Source organism: Triturus cristatus, chromosome 3_2 (assembly GCF_964204655.1).
Source record: "Triturus cristatus chromosome 3_2, aTriCri1.1, whole genome shotgun sequence".
In the NCBI taxonomy this organism is placed as follows: Eukaryota; Metazoa; Chordata; class Amphibia; order Caudata; family Salamandridae; genus Triturus; species Triturus cristatus.
This window is the reverse complement of record NC_140584.1, coordinates 272,673,174-272,692,410: the sequence shown is the minus strand read 5'-3', so window position 1 is coordinate 272,692,410 and position 19,237 is coordinate 272,673,174.

Here is a 19,237-nt window from a genome sequence, read left to right as displayed (position 1 = left end):
GTGCCGGCCCAACGATCGAGTGTTGAGCAGTAGGCCCAGATGTTTAGTGCAAAACGCCGCCTTCAGTGGCGCATCGCCCAAATATTTCTGCGGGCGCCAGCCACACTCAGGGCAGCAATGCTTACCCTTGTGGCGAGCAGGGAAAACCGGCCGGCAGAAGCCATTTGTGTACCGCAAGGACCAGAGTTCAGAGCCCGAGTAGTGAAGCATGTGTCAGACCTGGGGTCCCCTTTTACTTGCACAGGGCAGTCATTTACCCGGATGGCTATTATGTCTTGGTATATGTTGCCTGGATGATAGGGATGTGGCTATACTGAATGTTTGTGCCCTAGATTCCGAACAGGCTTAGTTTCTGGCTAGACTGATTCCTCTCCTGTCGTTGATGGTTCTCTATTTGAGAATAATAGGGAGTGACTAAAATTGTGTGGCAGACCTGGGGTTAGATAGATTGCACCCCCATGTGTGCTGCACCACCAGGTTGGCTGGCAGAGGCGGTCTGCTCCTGGGCGACACAGTGGGACCTTGTTGACTGCTGAATGGTATGGAACCCGATGTCCCGAATATATTCATACCATTCTGGATTGCACGATCTTGAGGTCGACTCAACAGATTTTATGCCTGCAAGGGGATGTGCAATAGGATGACAACAGTGGAGTATCTGGCGAAAACATATTCTGATCACTCCCTGTGTTGTGCATCTCAATTCAATGTTCCTACTTGGCATTTGAACCCGGTGGTGCTTGAGGATCAAGTTTTTCAGGCACCACTGGGTGAACATACTGCACAATATTGGTTTGATAACACAGGGTCAACCACGTTGGTGAGGGAAGCGTGAGAAGCCATGAAGGTGGTGATTTGGGGATATTGCCTATTTAATAAAGTGGGTGTAAGAGCCCAGTTGCACTCTGATATCCACCAGAAGGACGTGGTGCTCGATGGTCTCCCCAGCGAGCTGTAGGAGACCCCAGATGGTTGGGGTCGCACGCTGGAGGAAAGAGAGAATCTGTTATCCCAGTTCAATGCCTGCACCACAGGGCGTTTATGGCCAGGGCGCATGCTGAGTGTGATAAATCGGGTAGAATGCTAGCGTGGCTCTTCCTGGCGATGATTGTGGGCATACCACTCTTGAAGTGTGGGATGCTTCGGGACAGGATATCTACACACAGGCACGGATTCATATGGTGTTTCTCCACTTCTATCAGGATATGTAATCAACTGGGTTTTGGGGAAGTGAGGTGGATATGTGAGATACCATAGTAGCCTCCTCCTCCGCTCTAACCCTTGATTCCACAGCGGCATATCGACAGTGCAGAAATTACTGAGCAGGAAATATGGGGCATGCTTAAGGAGATGGCGAGGGGAAGGTATCTGGATTGAATGGTTTGCCGATAGAATTTTATGCTGCATTTGCCTCGAACCGTGTCCCTAGACTTGTAGCTTTATTTACTGACTTCCAGAAACAGGGTGTGTTTCCTTTCTTGCTAGGAGAGGCCACTATTGTGTCCCTTCCAAAGAAAGATAAAGACCAATTCCACCTCGACTCCTTTCACCCTCCTCTCAATGCCAATTACAAGATTTTGTGTGAGGTACTAGTGACTCATCTACTCCCCCATATGTGCACACTGGTTCACCCTGACCAGACAGGCTTCATCCCCACTCGTAGCACAATGCTGATTATCTGTCAATTGCTCCTGGCTTTGGACTTTCAAGAGAAATTACCAGCAACTGAGCTGGTTATTTCTGTGGATTTTAGGAAGGTTTTTGATTTGCTTTGTTGGAAGTTTCTATATGCAACCTTATTTGGTATGCATTATGGGTTGCCATGTGTTAAATGAACGATGATCCTGTACACTAATCCATTGGCTAGGATCCGCACTGGCTCTCTAGTATCAGAAGCCTTGGTAGTGGCACGGGGCACCAGACAGGTATGCCCCTCGTCCCCACTCTTATTTAGCTTTGGCCAAGGAGCCCTTTGCCCGCACGGTCCGATTGGGAATATACTACCAGGGTCTGCATCTTGATTCTGATTGTGTGCATCTTCCCTTGTACACAGATGATATGCTCCTGTACTTGAGAGGGGAAGGCTCTGATCTCAGGGGAGCTGTTGTGTGTCTGCATTGATGGACTTCTGCCACCACTCTGGTCTGTAGGTCAATTGGGACAAGTCCTGTGTTTACTCTATCTGGGGTGATTTTGCGGGGGATGGATATATCCTTACTGCCCCAACACTGCAGTGGGAGTTGCACACTATCCAATATTTAGGGATAGTCAACCATACAAATGGAATTACAGCAGTGCCATTGTCAGTCTACGATGCTCGATATCCTTGTGGACCACATTACCACTGTTGTTGAGTGGTCGAGTGGCTGTCTCGAAAATAATTGTAGTGATCTACCTTCTTAATTTTTTTGCTACCCTCCCTCTAGAGCTGCCCTGGAAGTTCTTTCGGGAAATTGATGGTATACTACTGATGTTGTACTGGGGCACTTCGCTGCACCATATGACACTCTGGATGTTGCTCTTACAGGTAAAAGAGGGTGGCCTAGCGGCTCCTGATTTTGAGATTTAATACTTAGCAGCACTGCTGCAGTGGGTGGTTCAGCGGAGGACAGTGCTTCAAATGGAAAAATAGAAGTGCAGTAGCTGCTTGTTACTGAGAAGTGCTGGTACTCTCCAATGAAAAGTATTACGGTATGCTTCTTCTCAAAATAATAAAGTGATGGTACTCAGTGCCGGACAGTACCAGCCCAGTTAAAGAACTGGTGAAGGACCAATCTGTGGGATGGCACAGGTACTCGTCCGGCGGCTCACTGTCCAAAGAGCTGTTGACTAGTGTTTTGATGAGGCTGGTACCTGTTTCTAGCATGTGGAATATAAATGTTTTGAGTAGAATTGCACACTTCGTTTGGGCTGTGGCACTCAAGAAGACCCATACCACAACACCATACATGTGTGAGCTTCCACTGATGGTTGCCCAGTGAAGGGAGCAACGAGGGGATGGTCAGGTCTCCACAGATGGATTTTGGATGGGGTCACGGTACTGTGCGAATTCTTTTTGGGGGGGTGAAGTATGTCCCTTCTCAGAACTCCAAGAAACTTATGGCCTCCCCGTTGGGCATTTTTTACTGCATGGAGCTTTGGTCCATTGGATACATGAGTAATTGGGTCACGGAGTTGCAGAACTCTCGGACCATGACTGTTTGCACCATCTTTTCCTCATTACAGGGTGAACAAAGGCGGTCGCCTTACTCTATAGGCCTCTCCTGTAAGAAGTTTAGCCGGACCTGGTGCGATTTTGCTCATTCTGGGAGGAGGACTTGGGGGCACACTTGTCTGATTCGTCTTGGATAAGGAATGCTGGAGTTTACCCCTCAAGTGTCTAAAAATGTTCGATTGAAGCTCATCCAGTTTTACTACTTATACCAGGTTTACCTTACCCCCCAGCGAATACATGCTATATTTCCAGTTGCAACCTCGGCCTGCCCCAGATGCTAAGATGCATACTTTTTAGATATGGTATGGGACTGCCCACTGTTGTTGCCATTCTGGACCGCAATACTCTGGGTGGTTCATGGGGCTACTGATCAGGAATTTGTGCCAAGTCCCTAGCTGTGCCTACTGAACCTTCATGAATGTGCTGCGGCCAGGAAATAAACCAACAGATTTACAGACCTGGCATTGATTCTTGCTTGCAGACAACTTACTATGAGATGAAAATCACCTCTCGGCCGAGATATGTGTAGACGGGGGTTGGAACTAGTTAAATGGGCGGACAGCAAGAGGGAGGCGACTCAAAGGGAAGAGGCTAGGGGAATCCCGAAAGTTAAGATTCCACTTGCATGGGATGCAGTATTGTTGGCCTGTCCCCGCTGGACCACATGGGTCATATCATGGCAGACTAGTCTCACTTGTGTTCCCCCTCTCCCAGTGCCACACAGCAGGGAACGCTCCCCACCTTGGAGGATCCTCCTGTGATTTGCCTGTGCTTTTGCGTAAGTATGGCTCTGATGTTGGAGGAACGGGCTCCCTAATTCATCGGGTGGTATGTTAAATGTTGGCTCAGCCACGGTGGACAGGGCTTAACCGTGGGGGCCACTTTACTTGTTCCTCTCTTTTACCATTGCTTTGCTGGACATGATGCTACTACTTTCACTAATCACCAGGTACATTGCTTATACTGTGTACTTTACCTGCCGTCTCCAATGCTTTGTAATATTTTCTTTAGCTTCTTCTAAGTTAAAAAATATGTTTATTAAAGAAAAAGCATATCTCAATACAACAGGCTAAATAACAGTATAAAGTCACATGAAATAATCATTGAATACATGGAGGAAATAAATATACATACAATCAAAAATGGTCTAAGCAGAAAAGATTGGTAACAGTAGAAAGAAGAAAGTCATATAATATATCAACTATCATGTAAAGGAGAGATAATAAAGCAAATAAAAAGTTACGACATCGGAAAGTCATGGGGGTTTGGCAACCTCTTGCTACTACTTTCACTAATCACCAGGTACATTGCTTATACTGTGTACTTTACCTGCCGTCTCCAACGCTTTGTAATACTTTCTATTGGTTTAAAATACTAATAAAAAATATTTACAAAAATAAAAAGTTGTGAAGTCAGCAGTAAAAGGTATGATTGTTGGTGTTACAACTTTCAATTTAGCCTCCATCCCACAACTCCTCCAAGTATGAGTGCGATGTGCAATTTTGTGCCTGGTGTGTGCAATGCAGTTTTCAAAATCAAAAATATAGCTTGCACATTTTTTGTGGCAAGTATGGTTGGGTCTCTCTTTCTCTCTCGCTCTTTTTTCACTCTCTGTTTACCCTCCTTTCTCTCTTTGTGCTCTTTCTGTCTGTCTCAATGTCACTCTCTCATCACTTTTAGATAGCCATATGTGAAGTGCTGTGCTGAAGAGAACAGCAGTTCTCTCTCTGCATGTGCAGGAAGAAGAAACTGAATTATGAGGTCACCCTTGAGGGAAGGACAAACATGTTTCTTAGTAAAATGAACAAAAATACCCATACTGTTTTTATTTTTCCCGTGTTAGGTATAAATATTATGCTTTTGCAGAGGGTGGTGGTGGGTGTGGACCTCAAAAATATGTTTGTGAAGACACAGCTGATATATAGACTGTTGAATGAGGTCGGACATCATCCAGTGCATTGCTGTTTAAAAATCAAGGGGCATATTTACAAGCCCATTGTGCCGCCGGTGCATCACGTTTTTTGATGCAACGGCAGCACAATAGGCTTGCCCATATTTACAAGGCTACGTAAAGTCACCCTGCATGTCTTTTCATGGCCTTGTAAATATGGTTCCCTTTCACGCATTACTCTGCATTAAAGGGGTGTTCCATGGTTGTTCCTGTGGGTGTTTCCACACACTATTCATGGAACTTGACGCATTCCCAGATTTACAACATTTTGTAAAGCTGGGAATACGTCAGAATCCTAAGCCTCCCCAGGGGAGGCGTATGAATGGTGCAACGAGGAGAAATACTTTTATTTCTCCTCATTGTTTCCTCTTTCTATGCATGCTGCATTCTGCCCGCATCCCCGCAGCGCAGGCACCCTTGCAAAATGACGCAAGGGCGCCTGTGCTGGCACATGGCAGCCAATTGTGCACCAGTGCAGGGGAAAAGCACAGGGATGTGTCATATTGTTAATATGATGCATCCCTGTGCTTTGAAAATTACACAGCACGGCAGAGCTAAATGGCTATCTTGCACCACGCTGCATCATTTTCTTGTAGACGAGGCCCCAAATATTCTGTGTTGGCTCAATCACAACTTAGATAGATAGAGTTACTGGGTTTTAAAAACTTCTCTGTCTAGTCATCTCTACCTCTCTCATCTTTTCTGTTCCATTTTTAGGTCTCGTATCCCACACAACGCAAGCTGACAGTTGATAAAAGGCCTATTATCTGCTTACAGAGGGCTTAGAGCCTGGCCAATAGTATCCCAGCTCTCTCCGCCGTGTACTGCTGTTACCTCCTCCACTTCACTCTATGTTGCTCTTCCACACTCAAGTGCTTTTCACTCACTCTCTGCATGCTGTGCCTGCCCTCATGTGCGTCTCACCCCGGCATAGCTGTCTCACAGGTGTGCGCACCCCTAGCATCTCCTTGTTTATCTCTCTAGCCCAGTGGTCTTTTATTGCTGTGGCCCACCAGTGAAAAAAAAGAAACCACCACACCCCCCCAAACCTTTCCACAATTATTCTATTAAACTGGCAATGTTTAGATATCTCTAGACTTATTTAAACATTGCATGTTAAGTTCTGCTATCATTTTGAAAATGCAATCAAATACATGATTGCCAAACATACTATTCTGGTCAGGCTGGGCTTACTAACGTGCAAAAGTATCCATAGTGTGCTTATTAGTAATGAGGGTGGGGTTTTCAAGAATATTTGCAGTCCCTTCCCTTTTGACACTTTCTCCCATACCAGATATAAATGACAAAAGATGTTAGTGATGGCCCATTACAGAGCGGCTTACGTCCGTTCATTTGTTCTGCTGAAAGCAAAGCACTGGTATCTACATAATGGTTTTGGCCAGAGCCTGGTGCCCCCTTGGGATCAGTTGGGGCTTCACCAGTGGGTCCGCTCCCCATTTGAAAGACCCCTGGCCTAACCCAGTGCTTCTCTTACCTCCCGCTGCACTCCAAATTCCTCTCTCTCCCCATATTGCTTCCCCCACTCTCCGTATTGCTTCCCCACCCCAGCGTCTGTTAAGCTTTTGCCCCCATTGCTTCACCCCTGTATTACTTCCTTCCCCACTCATGCCCTCCATGTTACTTACCCCAACCCAGGCCCCGTCTTGTTTCCCTCCACTCGTGTATAAAAAACCCACTTTTGCACAACTTTTTTTGTTATTCTTTTTTGACCGATTGGTCGATAATGAGAAAAAAAGCACACGTCATTTTGAAGGGAAGCATGTGAATGTCGTGCGTGTCTACAAAATGAGGTGGGCGGACACATCATAGAATCTTTTTTGTTTACTCTTTAACCATGCTGCACAGTGTAGTAAATTACTTGTCTACTATTCTCCACTGTACTGCTCTGTTAGAATGTACCATGACATCGTAGAATGCCTGAGTGCCTCTCTGTTTAGAGTGTCAGTTAGTCAACTCAGGCTGAGCTGCTAGGGGCCTGCTCCTGGTGGGGCTGTCTTTGAACCCTCTATCTTCTCCTACTTTCCTGATCTCCTATTTTGGAACTAAGCTACAAGTACTCTACTTGTACACCTGGACTCTGTATCATTCCTTTACCACATTTTGACAACGATCTTGAACCTACGCGAGGAGTAAGGAGTAAGGACAACTGAGGAACTAAAGGACAAGGAACTAAAGACTTTAAGGACTTTCAAAATGTCAATTGAAACTCAAAGGTAACACCCTTGCCAGCTCTACCAGTGTCCTGTACCATCTGGACAGCCTGCAGACTGGGCGTTTGTCTTCACATTACTGAGGAGCCTGCTGTCACCTGGAAGACTTCAACAGTGAGCATTCTCTCTAGCAATAAGCCTCTCACAGGCGACATAGGTACGTACACCCTGCAGTGTTCTCTTGCTTTATTTGAGCCCTCAACCCACCTGGAAGCATCGTGGCTTGACAGCAAGTTTGGTCTGCATCCTAGTGTTCCAACTATTATATTGTCAGAGACTGGCAGTTTATACTTAGGCAAGCTACATCTAAGGAGGATAGCAGTGTTTCAACTTGCACCTTGTGACTTTCTCCGCAGTGAGCGTAGAGGCAGAGACTGTGTGTTTTCCCTTCCAGTAGGTGTGCCTTGCTTTTGCCGTTTTGTACCCCAGAGTGGACCCCCCTTTCATGTCAAATGGCAGCACAACTTTTAAGTTCAAATTCTACACACGCGCGGCATCTCCAGTGAGCCGACACGCATGTTTGAAGAGGATGGACAGTGACTGTGTTTTGCTGGTGAGTGGGAGCACTTTTCTTTGCTGTTTTGTGCACTCTTGATGTTGCATATGCCCCATGGCAGTTGAACCGCTGCCCTTCAAATAAGCCACCGCGGACACACACTCGACGCGCACAGTCTTACCAGTCTCGTGATGCCTGCATCCTCTTCTCTGTGACGTTCCGGCATTTTCGGATCCTCCCAGCTGCTTACCTACGCTCTGCTGCGCAAACGTGCCATGAGCCACCCGGCACCGCTTCAAAAGCATGCTGCCATCTTGTGGTTGGTCGGGGCTCACACTATAAACTGGTGCAATGTCCTCTCTGTGCCAACCACGTTTCCTGCGCTTGTACTTTTGGACCGAGTGTGGCATGTAAGTGGTTTCATCGAGGGGCTTGGTGACTGTCTCCTGTTCTGTTCGCTGCATTCTCCTCTTCCATCAATTTTGCCAAGTGTGTTCCGTTTAGGGACATAGTTCTTCACTGCGATGACGAGGTGGCTTCATTGAGTCTCCACACAGCCCTGCATCTCCAACCATAAAGCTGAACGTGCTCCATTATCATTGGGTTCGGGTGAGAGATCGCTCACCAGAGTTTGAGACTTTCTCTTTTATTTTATGACTTGTCATCATAATGCATGTCCTATATTAGTGTGCGGGTTTACTGTCATGTTTTTGATTTTAAAACCCTTAACAGTTGTAAGACGCCCTTTTTTTCGGTTTACTAGTGCAGTGTATACCCATTTATGGGGTGGTTATGGGGGTGTTGTACCCAGACATGGGGAGATGGTGAGAACATTCTGTGCTCCAATTCTTTTTTTTTATTCAAGTGTGTTGTGAGACAGTGAGCATTCCTTACAGTTCATAAGTGTAGTGTACCATTGGACGGTGTGTGTCCCGATTTAGTCTTCGTACGTAGAGTGTCCCCATTTTTTTTGGGGAGGTTGTGGGGGTAGTCAATGCCTCTAATTTAGTTTTCAGTTTTCCAGAGTGAGTACCCTGTGGTGTACCCTATTTAGGACGTTGTAGTTTTTGGTGTACCCTATTTAGGGGAGGTTGTAGTTTTATTTTCCAGGTGTAGTACCCTGCGTTGTTCCCTATTTTTATTGGAGGTTGTGTTGTTTCCGGGGTGTGTTCCCCGTGGTGTTCCCTCATCAGGGGAGGTTATGTTGTTTTCCAGGGTGACTACCCTGTGGTGTACCCTACCTAGTGGAGGTTGTGTTATTTCCAAGGTTTAGTACCCTGTGTTCTTCCCTATTTTTGGTGGAGGTTGTTTGGTCAGTTCCTAGGGTTACTACCCATGGGGCTTCCTTTCATGTTGACACTATGCTCCGGTCGAAGTCCACCTGCATGGAACTCGTGGCCAAGGGTTTCACGTTTGTAGGATTTTGAGTGAGAAGCTTCTCTCTAGTGTTTAGACCGCTTCCGTTACTCTTAATGGATTTTAGGTGTCAACATGCCTTCTACCCTAACCAGGGGAACTTTTGTTTCTTTCCAGAGCGTTTTCTCTCTGGTGTATCTTTGTTGTTGAGGTTGCACTCTTCCGGTTATCTAGAGTGAATCTAACCCCTGTTGGACCTTTTATTGAGGATGTTGTTTTCTCTCAGGGGTCAGTGTCTACACCCATATTTGTCTACCCTGTGGTGTACCCGCTTATGGGGAGGTTGTGGGGGTGACCACCCTTCTCTGTTGCATTGTTTTTTTTTCATCTAAACCATGCTTTGTTTTTCCCTAAGGGAGGGGGATAGGGCGTGTAGTAGTAATGTTATTTTCAATTTCAATGTATCCAGTTATTTTTGCATCTTAATGCATTTCTGCTCATGCCAGTTGTATTTCTGATACCTTATGTAATACACTATGACATATGTGCATTTCTTTGTTGTACTTTCATGTTATAGTTACATTTGAGGTATCTTACTTGTCTTTCTCTTTATTTCTGCTGTCGTTCCCTAAGGAAGGAGGATGTGTAGTAAATTACTTGTCTACTATTCTCCACTGTACTGCTCTGTTAGAATGTACCATGACATCATAGAATGCCTGAGTGCCTCTCTGTGTTTAGAGTGTCAGTTAGTCAACTCAAGCTGAGCTGCTAGGAACCTGCTCCTGGTGGGGGCTGTCTTTGAACCATCTATCTTCTCCTACTTTCCTGACCTCCTATTCTGGAACCAAGCTACAAATAAAGAAGTACTCTACTTGTACACCTGGACTCTGTATCATTCCTTTACACACACAGCATCGCTAAAAACCAATGCCAAAGCCAATAGGTCCCAAAGGCAGGACCTATTGATTTTGCCAATGCTTGTTTCCTCTGCCCTACTCTAATCCCCACTTAACCTTTCACCTCTACCTCCCATTCTCACTAATGTATCTGTAATTCCATGCCCCCATCGGCCTCTTCTTGCCTCCATCTCATCCTCTCTCATTTCCTCACCTCTAACATCCATTAGTGCCTTTCTTGCCTTCATCTCGACTTCTTTCATTCAAATGCCACATTTCACCATTGCTACCTCGACCTCAACCACTCTCATTCTATAGCCTCATCTCAACATATGTCCCCTTTCTACCTCTATCACCTAACTGCAACATCTGTTCCCTTTCTACCTCTATCACCTCTCTCGTTTTAACAAGTTAATCTCTAATTCTTCCCCCTTATTCCCTCCATCATTATATCGGTCTCCTTTGTGTTACGCCATTGCGCCTTATTTCGATCTCAACTCCCTTCATACAATACCTCCATTGCTACTTGTTTTCTTTTTCTCTCTCTTACTCCTACCTCAAGCTTGAGCTCTTTCTTACTCTCCCCACATCCACATCCCAATCCCTGATTTCCTCTTTTCCCATCAGTCTCCGTTTTATTTGCTAACCTCCATCTTTCTCTCTCATTGTTCCTGATCATCTATACTTCTTCCTTTTCTCACCTTCATGCCTTGATCCATGTCTCGTTACCACGTCATGGTTACTTCTCTCCTCTGACCTCTGTTTTTTACAGCCCTCCTCCAAAGTCCACTTCTGTTATACTGTTTGCAATGTCCCACTCACCTTTGCCCATTTCTCATTTGCATCTCTACCTTTGCCGGTCCCTAACCTTCATTGTTCTTGGGTGGCGCTCTCTGCCACTATCCATTGGTTTCGCTCCTGTCCTCTCCTCTCGTTTTCTTGCCCCATCTCTCTGAACTCCTCTTACGTTTGTCTGCCTCATCTCCATCTCTTGCATACCCTGACCTCTCTAAGGGCCTCATGTAGGTAAATAAATTTTACCGGTTCTTAAATACCGAGCCGTACCGAATCGGTAAATTAGAATCGGTAAGTTATATGTAGGTAACAATTCGGTAACAGTTACCGATTCGGTAACATTCGGTAAATACGAATCGGAATTCACCGATTCGGTAAATACCGAGGTGATAATTACCGATTCGGAAAATACCGAGGTGGTATCTACCGAATCGGAAAATACCGAGGTGGTATCTACCGATTCGGAAAATACCGAATCGGTACGTACGGATTCGGTAAATAACATCACATGACTTGACGAAACAGCTAATCCTGTGCAACGACAGCCCACCCAACCAGGAACTGCCCACACCCAGGCAGGTGTACACAATTAGCCGAAGTGGCCACACCCAGGCAGGTGTACATAATTAGCCGACCCTGGAGAGGCCTGGAGTGCAGAGGAGAGGCAGGGAGCAGTTGCATGTGCGAGCGGGAAACGAACAGCATGTCCAGCCAGAGAACACAGAAAGACGGAGGGGAAAGGAGGAGGAAGCTCAAATTCAGCCCCAAGGAACTCCAGGTGCTGGTGGAGGAGGTGGTGAAGCAGCACCAGAAGCTGTTTGGGAGGCAATCCCTGCAAGTGCCTGAGGCCGAAAAGCGCAACATATGGCTGGCCATCCAGGCGCAGGTCAATGCTGTGGGAGTGACCCACAGGGACATTGAGGTCCTCAAAAAGCGCTGGTATGACCTGAGGATTGTGACCAAGAGGAAGATGGGCGACATCCAGAAGGAGGCCAGCCAGACCGGAGGTGGAACCAACAGGGCACCTGCCCTCACCGAACTGGAGGAGCTGGTGGCGGCCACACTCGAGCAAGAGAGCGTCGTGGGTCTTGGGGACGCCGACAGCTCTGCCAGAGCCGCAACACACCAAGGTAAGACGAAAGCACAGCAATGTAGCCTCCCCTACCCCTATCCCACATCCCCCATTGTGAAACGAGAATCACACTGCAGTCCACACGTGTCAGTGCAGACAGGCAATGCATTCCGGGAGATGTAGTCAGGGCAACACTAACCATGACGTAAATGTCACAGGGCAACAAGGCATGTCACGCACTCGAGGCACAAGGAGACAGAGGACAGATTGGAATGTGAAATGATTTATTGTGACGCTTGCAATGCAGCCCTTCGGGGACACTGAGCCAATGTTGTTTTTCTGTCCACAGATGTGACATCATGCAGTACAGGGCATGCTGCAGGGGAGACGGCACACCGGCCACAAAAATCACATCTAGCCAGCACGAGTTCAGACCAGGGAGCAGGCCCACTTGCAGCCGCACCACCTACGCAGCCAGCCTCGCCGCACACAGAGCCAGCATCACCTCACCGAGAGCCAGCATCACCACCACCAGAGCCAGCATCGCCACTCATGTTCGATTCACCGGCCACATCTCCGCTTGCAGGTGTGAGAATGAGGAGGCGTCCAGCAGCCAGGCTACGAGCCTTAGACACCTCGTCAGACGACAGCATGGGCCCAGAAGACCGCACCGGGCCCCAGGAAGGGAGCCATCCCACTGTGCCCCACACCTCACAGGCAGCACAGACGGGAGCAAGAGGGCGCCGCAGGTCGCGTGTCCAGAGTCCACCAGCACCCACTGACGGCCATGGTGTCTTCTTGGGGCTCGAGGGCCAAATGTTGAAGCAACAGCGCCTGCAATCAAAGGCAGTTATGTCAGTCCAGAGGCACATGCGGGTGATGAAGACAAGCTTAGTCAACATGGACACAAACATTGGCGGCATGGCTGCGGGCATTCGGGACATGTCCCAGTCAATCCAGCAGTTGTGCAGCAAATTAGATGCTGACATCGAAGCACGGCGCCGGGAACGCCAGCGAAGGGACACTACCAGCAGGGCACTCAACCGTCTGGCAACTGCGACTTCCCTACTTTGCCGGCGCTCTGTGACGATGCAGGAGGGCCTAACACAGTGCTGCAGCGACCTGTCTCGGGGGATGGTGCAGGTGACAAGTGCACTAGGGGTGCTATTGAGTAGTCAGGCGTCGACAACTGCTGCAGGGGATGCTGCGGAGAGCATCGACACCAGCAGCAGCATCACACCCCCCGTCCCCGAAGCACGCAGGAGCAGCAGGCGGCTTGGGGTTGGCTCTAGTGAGGATGCACAGGCCGTGCAATCCACCACTGCAGCGCGTATGCGCAAACATTGATGTGGCCCTGCTTATCCACTTGCCATTGGGTGACGTAACCCTGGACATACTCATTGTATAGATGGCATATTGCCAGATTGGCCTGTTCATGTGTTCATGGCGTGGTGCCACATTAAACTACGTCATGACTTCTCACAACTCGCTGTGTCCCCTCACTTACTCAGAAATAGTTGCATGTGATCTCTGCCCGTCTCTCTCTCCCATCGACTGCAGTTGGCACTCTAGCTGCGCTGCCCTCTGGCTGGCCTGACTCATCCTCGTTGTCCTCAAAATATGTTAGTTCCACATCTGTACCTTTTTTCGTGGCAAGGTTGTGCAGCATTGCACAAGTGGCAATTATCTTGCAGCAGGTGATGGGTTTGTACTGGCGTGCGCCTCCGCTCTTGTGGAGGCAGCGGAACCTGCTCTTCAGTAGTCCAAACGTGCGCTCCACCACATTGCGTGTAGATTTGTGGGCCACGTTGTATCGTCTCTCACTCTGGGTTGCTGGGTGTAGGTAGGGAGTGAGGATGAATGACCGGCATGCATATGCACTGTCGCCTGGATGAGTAAAAGGGAACCATCAGTTACATGCCTCTATACACTCTGATTTGCAGGTTTCAAGGGGCGTCACTGTTACTTACCCAGCAGGTATCCCTCTCCGAGTTCGCCGGCACTCAGTCGTGTGTAGATCCCACTATTCTGGAAGATGTAAGAGTCGTGGGTGCTCCCAGGAAACTTTGCAACAATATCTGTGATGATGTTCCCTGCATCACAGATCACCTGCACATTGATGGAGTGGGTGGACTTCCTGTTCCTGTAGATGTGCTCTGTATCAGCTGGTGGACAGATTGGGATGTGTGTACCATCAATACAGCCGATGACATGGGGGAACTGTGCCATGTGATAAAAGTCTGTTTTTGTTTTCTGCAGTGCAGCCTGTGTGTTTGGGAAGCTTATGTAGTGGTGCATTCTCTGCATCATGGCATCCAGGAACTTCCTGAAGAAACGGGACAGGCAACTCTGGGATACACCACCCACCGCAGCTGTCACCACCTGATAACTGCCGGATGCCAGTAGATGTAGGCTGCAGAGCACCTGCACATGTGGTGGTATGGCGTGCGCCCTTCTTGTTGGCTGGTCCAGGAGTGGGTGCAGGTCCCTTATCAGGTCCATGATGGTTTCGGGGTGTAGCCTGTACCTCTCATGTATCTCTGCATCAGTCAGCTGGAATAGTGTGATGCGCTGTCTGTAGATTTGTTCCTCCCGTCACCACACCCTCAGTCCTGCTGCCTGTAGACGTAGGCGCCTTGCAATGACGTACATGGCGGCCATGTTGTCCACGCTGTTGCATTTTGGGATTGCTTATGTGCATTGTTGATGGTTACCACCTGCTTTCCATCCGTGTTAATTACCGACTCTTATTTACCGATTTTCCTGGATTTCTTAATTACCGACTGCTCCTACATGTCATTTTAAATTTTTACCACTTCATATTTACCGATTCGTTAATTATGTATTCGGTAAATATGAATCGGTATTTTAGAATTCGGTAACTATGAATCGGTATTTACCGCCTCATATTTACCGAAAAGTGGTTTTTGGACTCCTACATCTCACTTGTCTGAATACCGGTCGGTAACGGCATATTTACCGAAAATCGGCCGTTACCGACCGGTATTTCGCTACCTACATGAGGCCCTAAGTTATCTTTTCATCTTATTCTCGATTCTCTGGACTTCCCCAACTCTGTTCCACGTCTGCTAATAAATTAGGCCTTCACCTTTCTCCGTCAAGTGCTTGATTTGTGGTTGGGTTTCTCATAGTTCACCTCCAAAACTTTATTTTGGAGTACCAGCAGTTCCAACAGTGCGCAGTGTAAAGAGAGCAGAAGGAATGAAGATAAATTCCAATTTCAGTTTTTTTGCTTCCACCATATTCCATGGAAAAAGAGGAAGTACTGCCAAAACACAATCATTGTACATTGAGCAAATTGGTAGTCCTTACTCTATTGCCATGAAGAAAGTGGAATTAAGTAAAGGACTGTGTCACCTCCACCTCATCTAGTGAGGATAGCACCGGGTCGTAGTTATAATCAGGGTAGTGCCAGTGCTCAGGGGTTGGGGAGCACACAGGAATCCAATAACAGCTGTCTTTTAGTACCCAAGCAGGGGGCATATTAACAAGCCAGGCGATAAAATTATCGCCGCTTTAGCGGCAGAAAACTGCCGCTAAAACGGCGATACTGGGCTTGATAATATGCTCTATGGAATTCCAATTGAAGCCCATGTTAAATGTGAAGGACGTCTAACATGGGCTTCAATTGGAATTCCATAGAGCATATTATCAAGCCCATTATCGCCGCTTTAGCGGCAGTTTTCTGCCGCTAAAGCGGCGATAATTTTATCGCCTGGCTTGTTAATATGCTCCCAGGTTCGGGGACATTTCTTGCTTGCATTAGGGCCTTAGCACCCCTGCTACACTGCTGTGAGACAGCAGCATGGAAGAGCAGGGGGTTGAAGGAACGTGGGGGCATGTTAATAAGGTGGCACTATAAAATTATCGCCGCTTTTGCGGTCGATTTCGGCCGAAAAGTGGCGATAATTTTATCGCCTTATCAGCAAAGACACGCTATCGCGTGTTTTGCTGATTTAGCGCCCGTTTCCAGCACGCCTAAATTTGCATCGCTAATGAGATGCAAAGTAGGCGTGGCTGTGAAACCAAACAGGGAAAATATCTCGAAGGCAGCTTCGCGATATTAACAAGGAAGGTTAGCGATTATTTAAATCGCGCTAAGTATGCCTTAACGCAGGAATTTAACGTCGGTTAAATTCCTGACTAAGGCATACTTAACATGGGGGGTGGATTCTGTGGCTAAGACCACAGGCCCTATCATCTGGGATATCTCAGTTTTCCACCATGGAAAACGGCGATATCTCCACTATCTGTGGAATTTTTATCGCCTCGGCAATGCGCGTTGTTGATAACGCGCTAACCCAGCGATAAATTCCAGAGATAGCCGGCGATAAATATGCAAGCGCTAAGCGCGCTTTGTGATATTTGTCGCCGGCCCTTGTTAATATGCCCCGTGATTAGCATGAAAGCTATTGTCTCTCCACAGCTTAGTCTCAGAGGTGCTCCAGGCAACTGTCCTAACCCCAAAGACGCCAAGTCCCTAACCGCATAAGCTCTTAGTAAGGTGACCAGAAAAAGGGGTAACTGAGTGTGGGCAAAACTGGCAATATATTATCACAATGGCAGAATAATTTGTCCTTAGTTCGATTTGCATTTAGATTGACGCTACTTCTGTATCCAGTCAGTGTGCGTAGTTCAAACGTGCTTGATAATCGATATGCAGTGTTCAGTTCCAGTGAGAGGATATAAAAGCTCTATCCTTTCTAAAACGCCAATTTCTGCAACCCTGATTCAAGGCGCTTTACTGGTGGCAAGTAATCCCTAAGCTAAGAAACAATGGTGGCTACTGCCATTCACTTTGTAAACAAAGAAGCCCTCTTCCTGCTTACTATCACTTCTGTGCACTGCTCACTTTCTTTTCTCTCATTTTATGAGCACCTTCACCTCAGCTCATGTTCCCCCTCGGCCCGGCACGAGCACTGCTACAGGCACAAGGCCCTCTACGCATTGTGCATTACACTTAATGCCCCTCTAAGCAGGAATTATGCCAGGTGCGCTTGGCTGGGCAAAGTGGCAGCTCGTTCCTTGGGTCCACTCACAATGCACAGCTCACGATTTTCCGCAAATGTGCCTTCTTATACTTAGGGTCTGATTTAGAGTTCGGCGGATGGGATACTCCATCACAAACTTATCCCGTCTAGGGCTGGACTGGCCTATCGGGCAATCAGGCAGTGCCTTCTGAGCTGGTCTGATGGAGCCGTGTGTGAGCCATTTTTTAGCTGTTTGCGGGCCTTTTTTATGGCCAGTGGACCATTTTTTTAAATGCTGATTTCCCTGATATTACCTCAAACATTGCCTGAAGCAAACAGATCCATGCAGTTTACCTTTCCTTGCAAAATACCCATGCTGTGTGTCTCTACAACTTCAAAGATTGGGGAGAGGAGTTGGCCTAACGGCTAGGGCGGTCGAGCTTTAATCTGGGGAACTGGATTCATGTCTCAGCAATGACGCTGAACATCTTGTGATTCTGGGCAAATCTCTTAATCTCCCCATGCCTAACAAAAATGAATGTGTCCTCTTGTAATGCAACTGGGGCTATGTATTGTGAAGCACTCTGATATCCAATTTGGGTCAAGTTCGCGTTATATAAAACTCTGTAAAAGAAAAGCTGGCCTGATTTACAAAAGTAGGCCACTTTTTTCGCTAATGGGGACCAGTTTATTTTCGTGCCTGGATATTTTACTTTTTTCCGAGTCCAGCCCTGATCCAGTCCACTGTATTACAAGTGCACTTGGATGAAATGCACTTGTGATATTTCAGACAGCATTTCCATCACATTTGTGAAGGAGTACCACCAAACTCTAATCAGGCCCTTAGTCACCTATGTTGAGCATTCAAGGTGCTGCACATTTTGTAGTCTTCTGAAAATCATAAGTGGACAAGCTGGAGTGCTTGGTGGGAGGATCACACGTCAGAACATCACAAGGCCTTCCTCCATGTTAAAGGGAATCCATGAACTAGAGCCTGGGAAGCTGTATCGGAATAAGCATCACCTAAAGTGTGAGCGCATACCACATGCTTAAAGGCTGATATTAAATCTTCATTTGTATAGAGAAATGAGGGTGTCTCACTCCTGTATTTCCCTTCAACCCCCAACCCAGACGTGCGCGTGACCCCCCCCCCCCCCTCTGCCTGTGGCCTTCCTCATGCACTCTTAACTGCCCCCCCTACCGGGTAGAATCGGAGTCATAGCTGGTGTATAACGGCCGCAGAAAGCATCAAGCATAAACATCACATTTCTCATGGTCATTCGTACGTGCCATGATTTCAACACTGCATCACTTTTATGAAATTATCATACTCTGATGCATTGTTCTTGACATTCCTTCCAGCACTTCCAGCACAGCCCAGTGGGTGATGGCCAGCCTCCTTTGGTGTTAGGCGCTTGCGGCCTCCAGGCTACCCTTGCCTCCGATAATTCGAGTGGGTGGCCGTCAGTCCCGAATCGGTATGCAAGGGCCGTGACCTCCTGCTGCTGACCCCAAGCTGACCAATTGCATGCTCTCCCAGTGTCCTTCCCGAAAGACATCCCAAGGTCAACCTAGGCTAGTGTGCTTACTTGTCTATTTTGTGCTGTTTCCGCTTGCCCTTTCCCTAACTTGTGGATGCGATTACCGCTCTTCGGTGTAGGTGGGTGGGCCAATGTCAGACAGTCAAGATTTGGCCTTCTTGACCTTGCCCCTTTCTTTAACCCCCTTGCCAATGCCAAGCCCTTTGGTTTGATTGGGGGGTTCAAACCCTGCCAACCAATCGTCTGCCCCCTTCTTCCAGGGCACCAGGCTCTTTCTGCGGGCATTTTCGTGTTGCTCCGGAGGCCCCGCCCTCAAGAGACGTTCTTCACAGGCCTTACAGGGGTCAGGCTTCACCTCCTCGACCCACGCCATCATCCTCCTGTTTCTTTCTTCTTTCCTTCCCATCACACGGACATCATGTCTTCCTTCTCTTTTACTGTATTTCGCTCACCTTCTGATGACAGATACATAGTTTCCATCCACCTCTCCTCTGTCCCCACACTTTCTTTAGCCACACTTCAGATACTTATATTTCACTTTCCTTTCCAGCTCACACTCTTCCAACCCCACCAATGAGCCATCACAAAAGACTGGGACAAGGTTTTATGAATAACTTCCTTCCGGAGAGGGGTTCTAAAAATAGCGGCAATACATGAAACAAAAAATGGGACAAAGAAGTGAAGACATGGAACA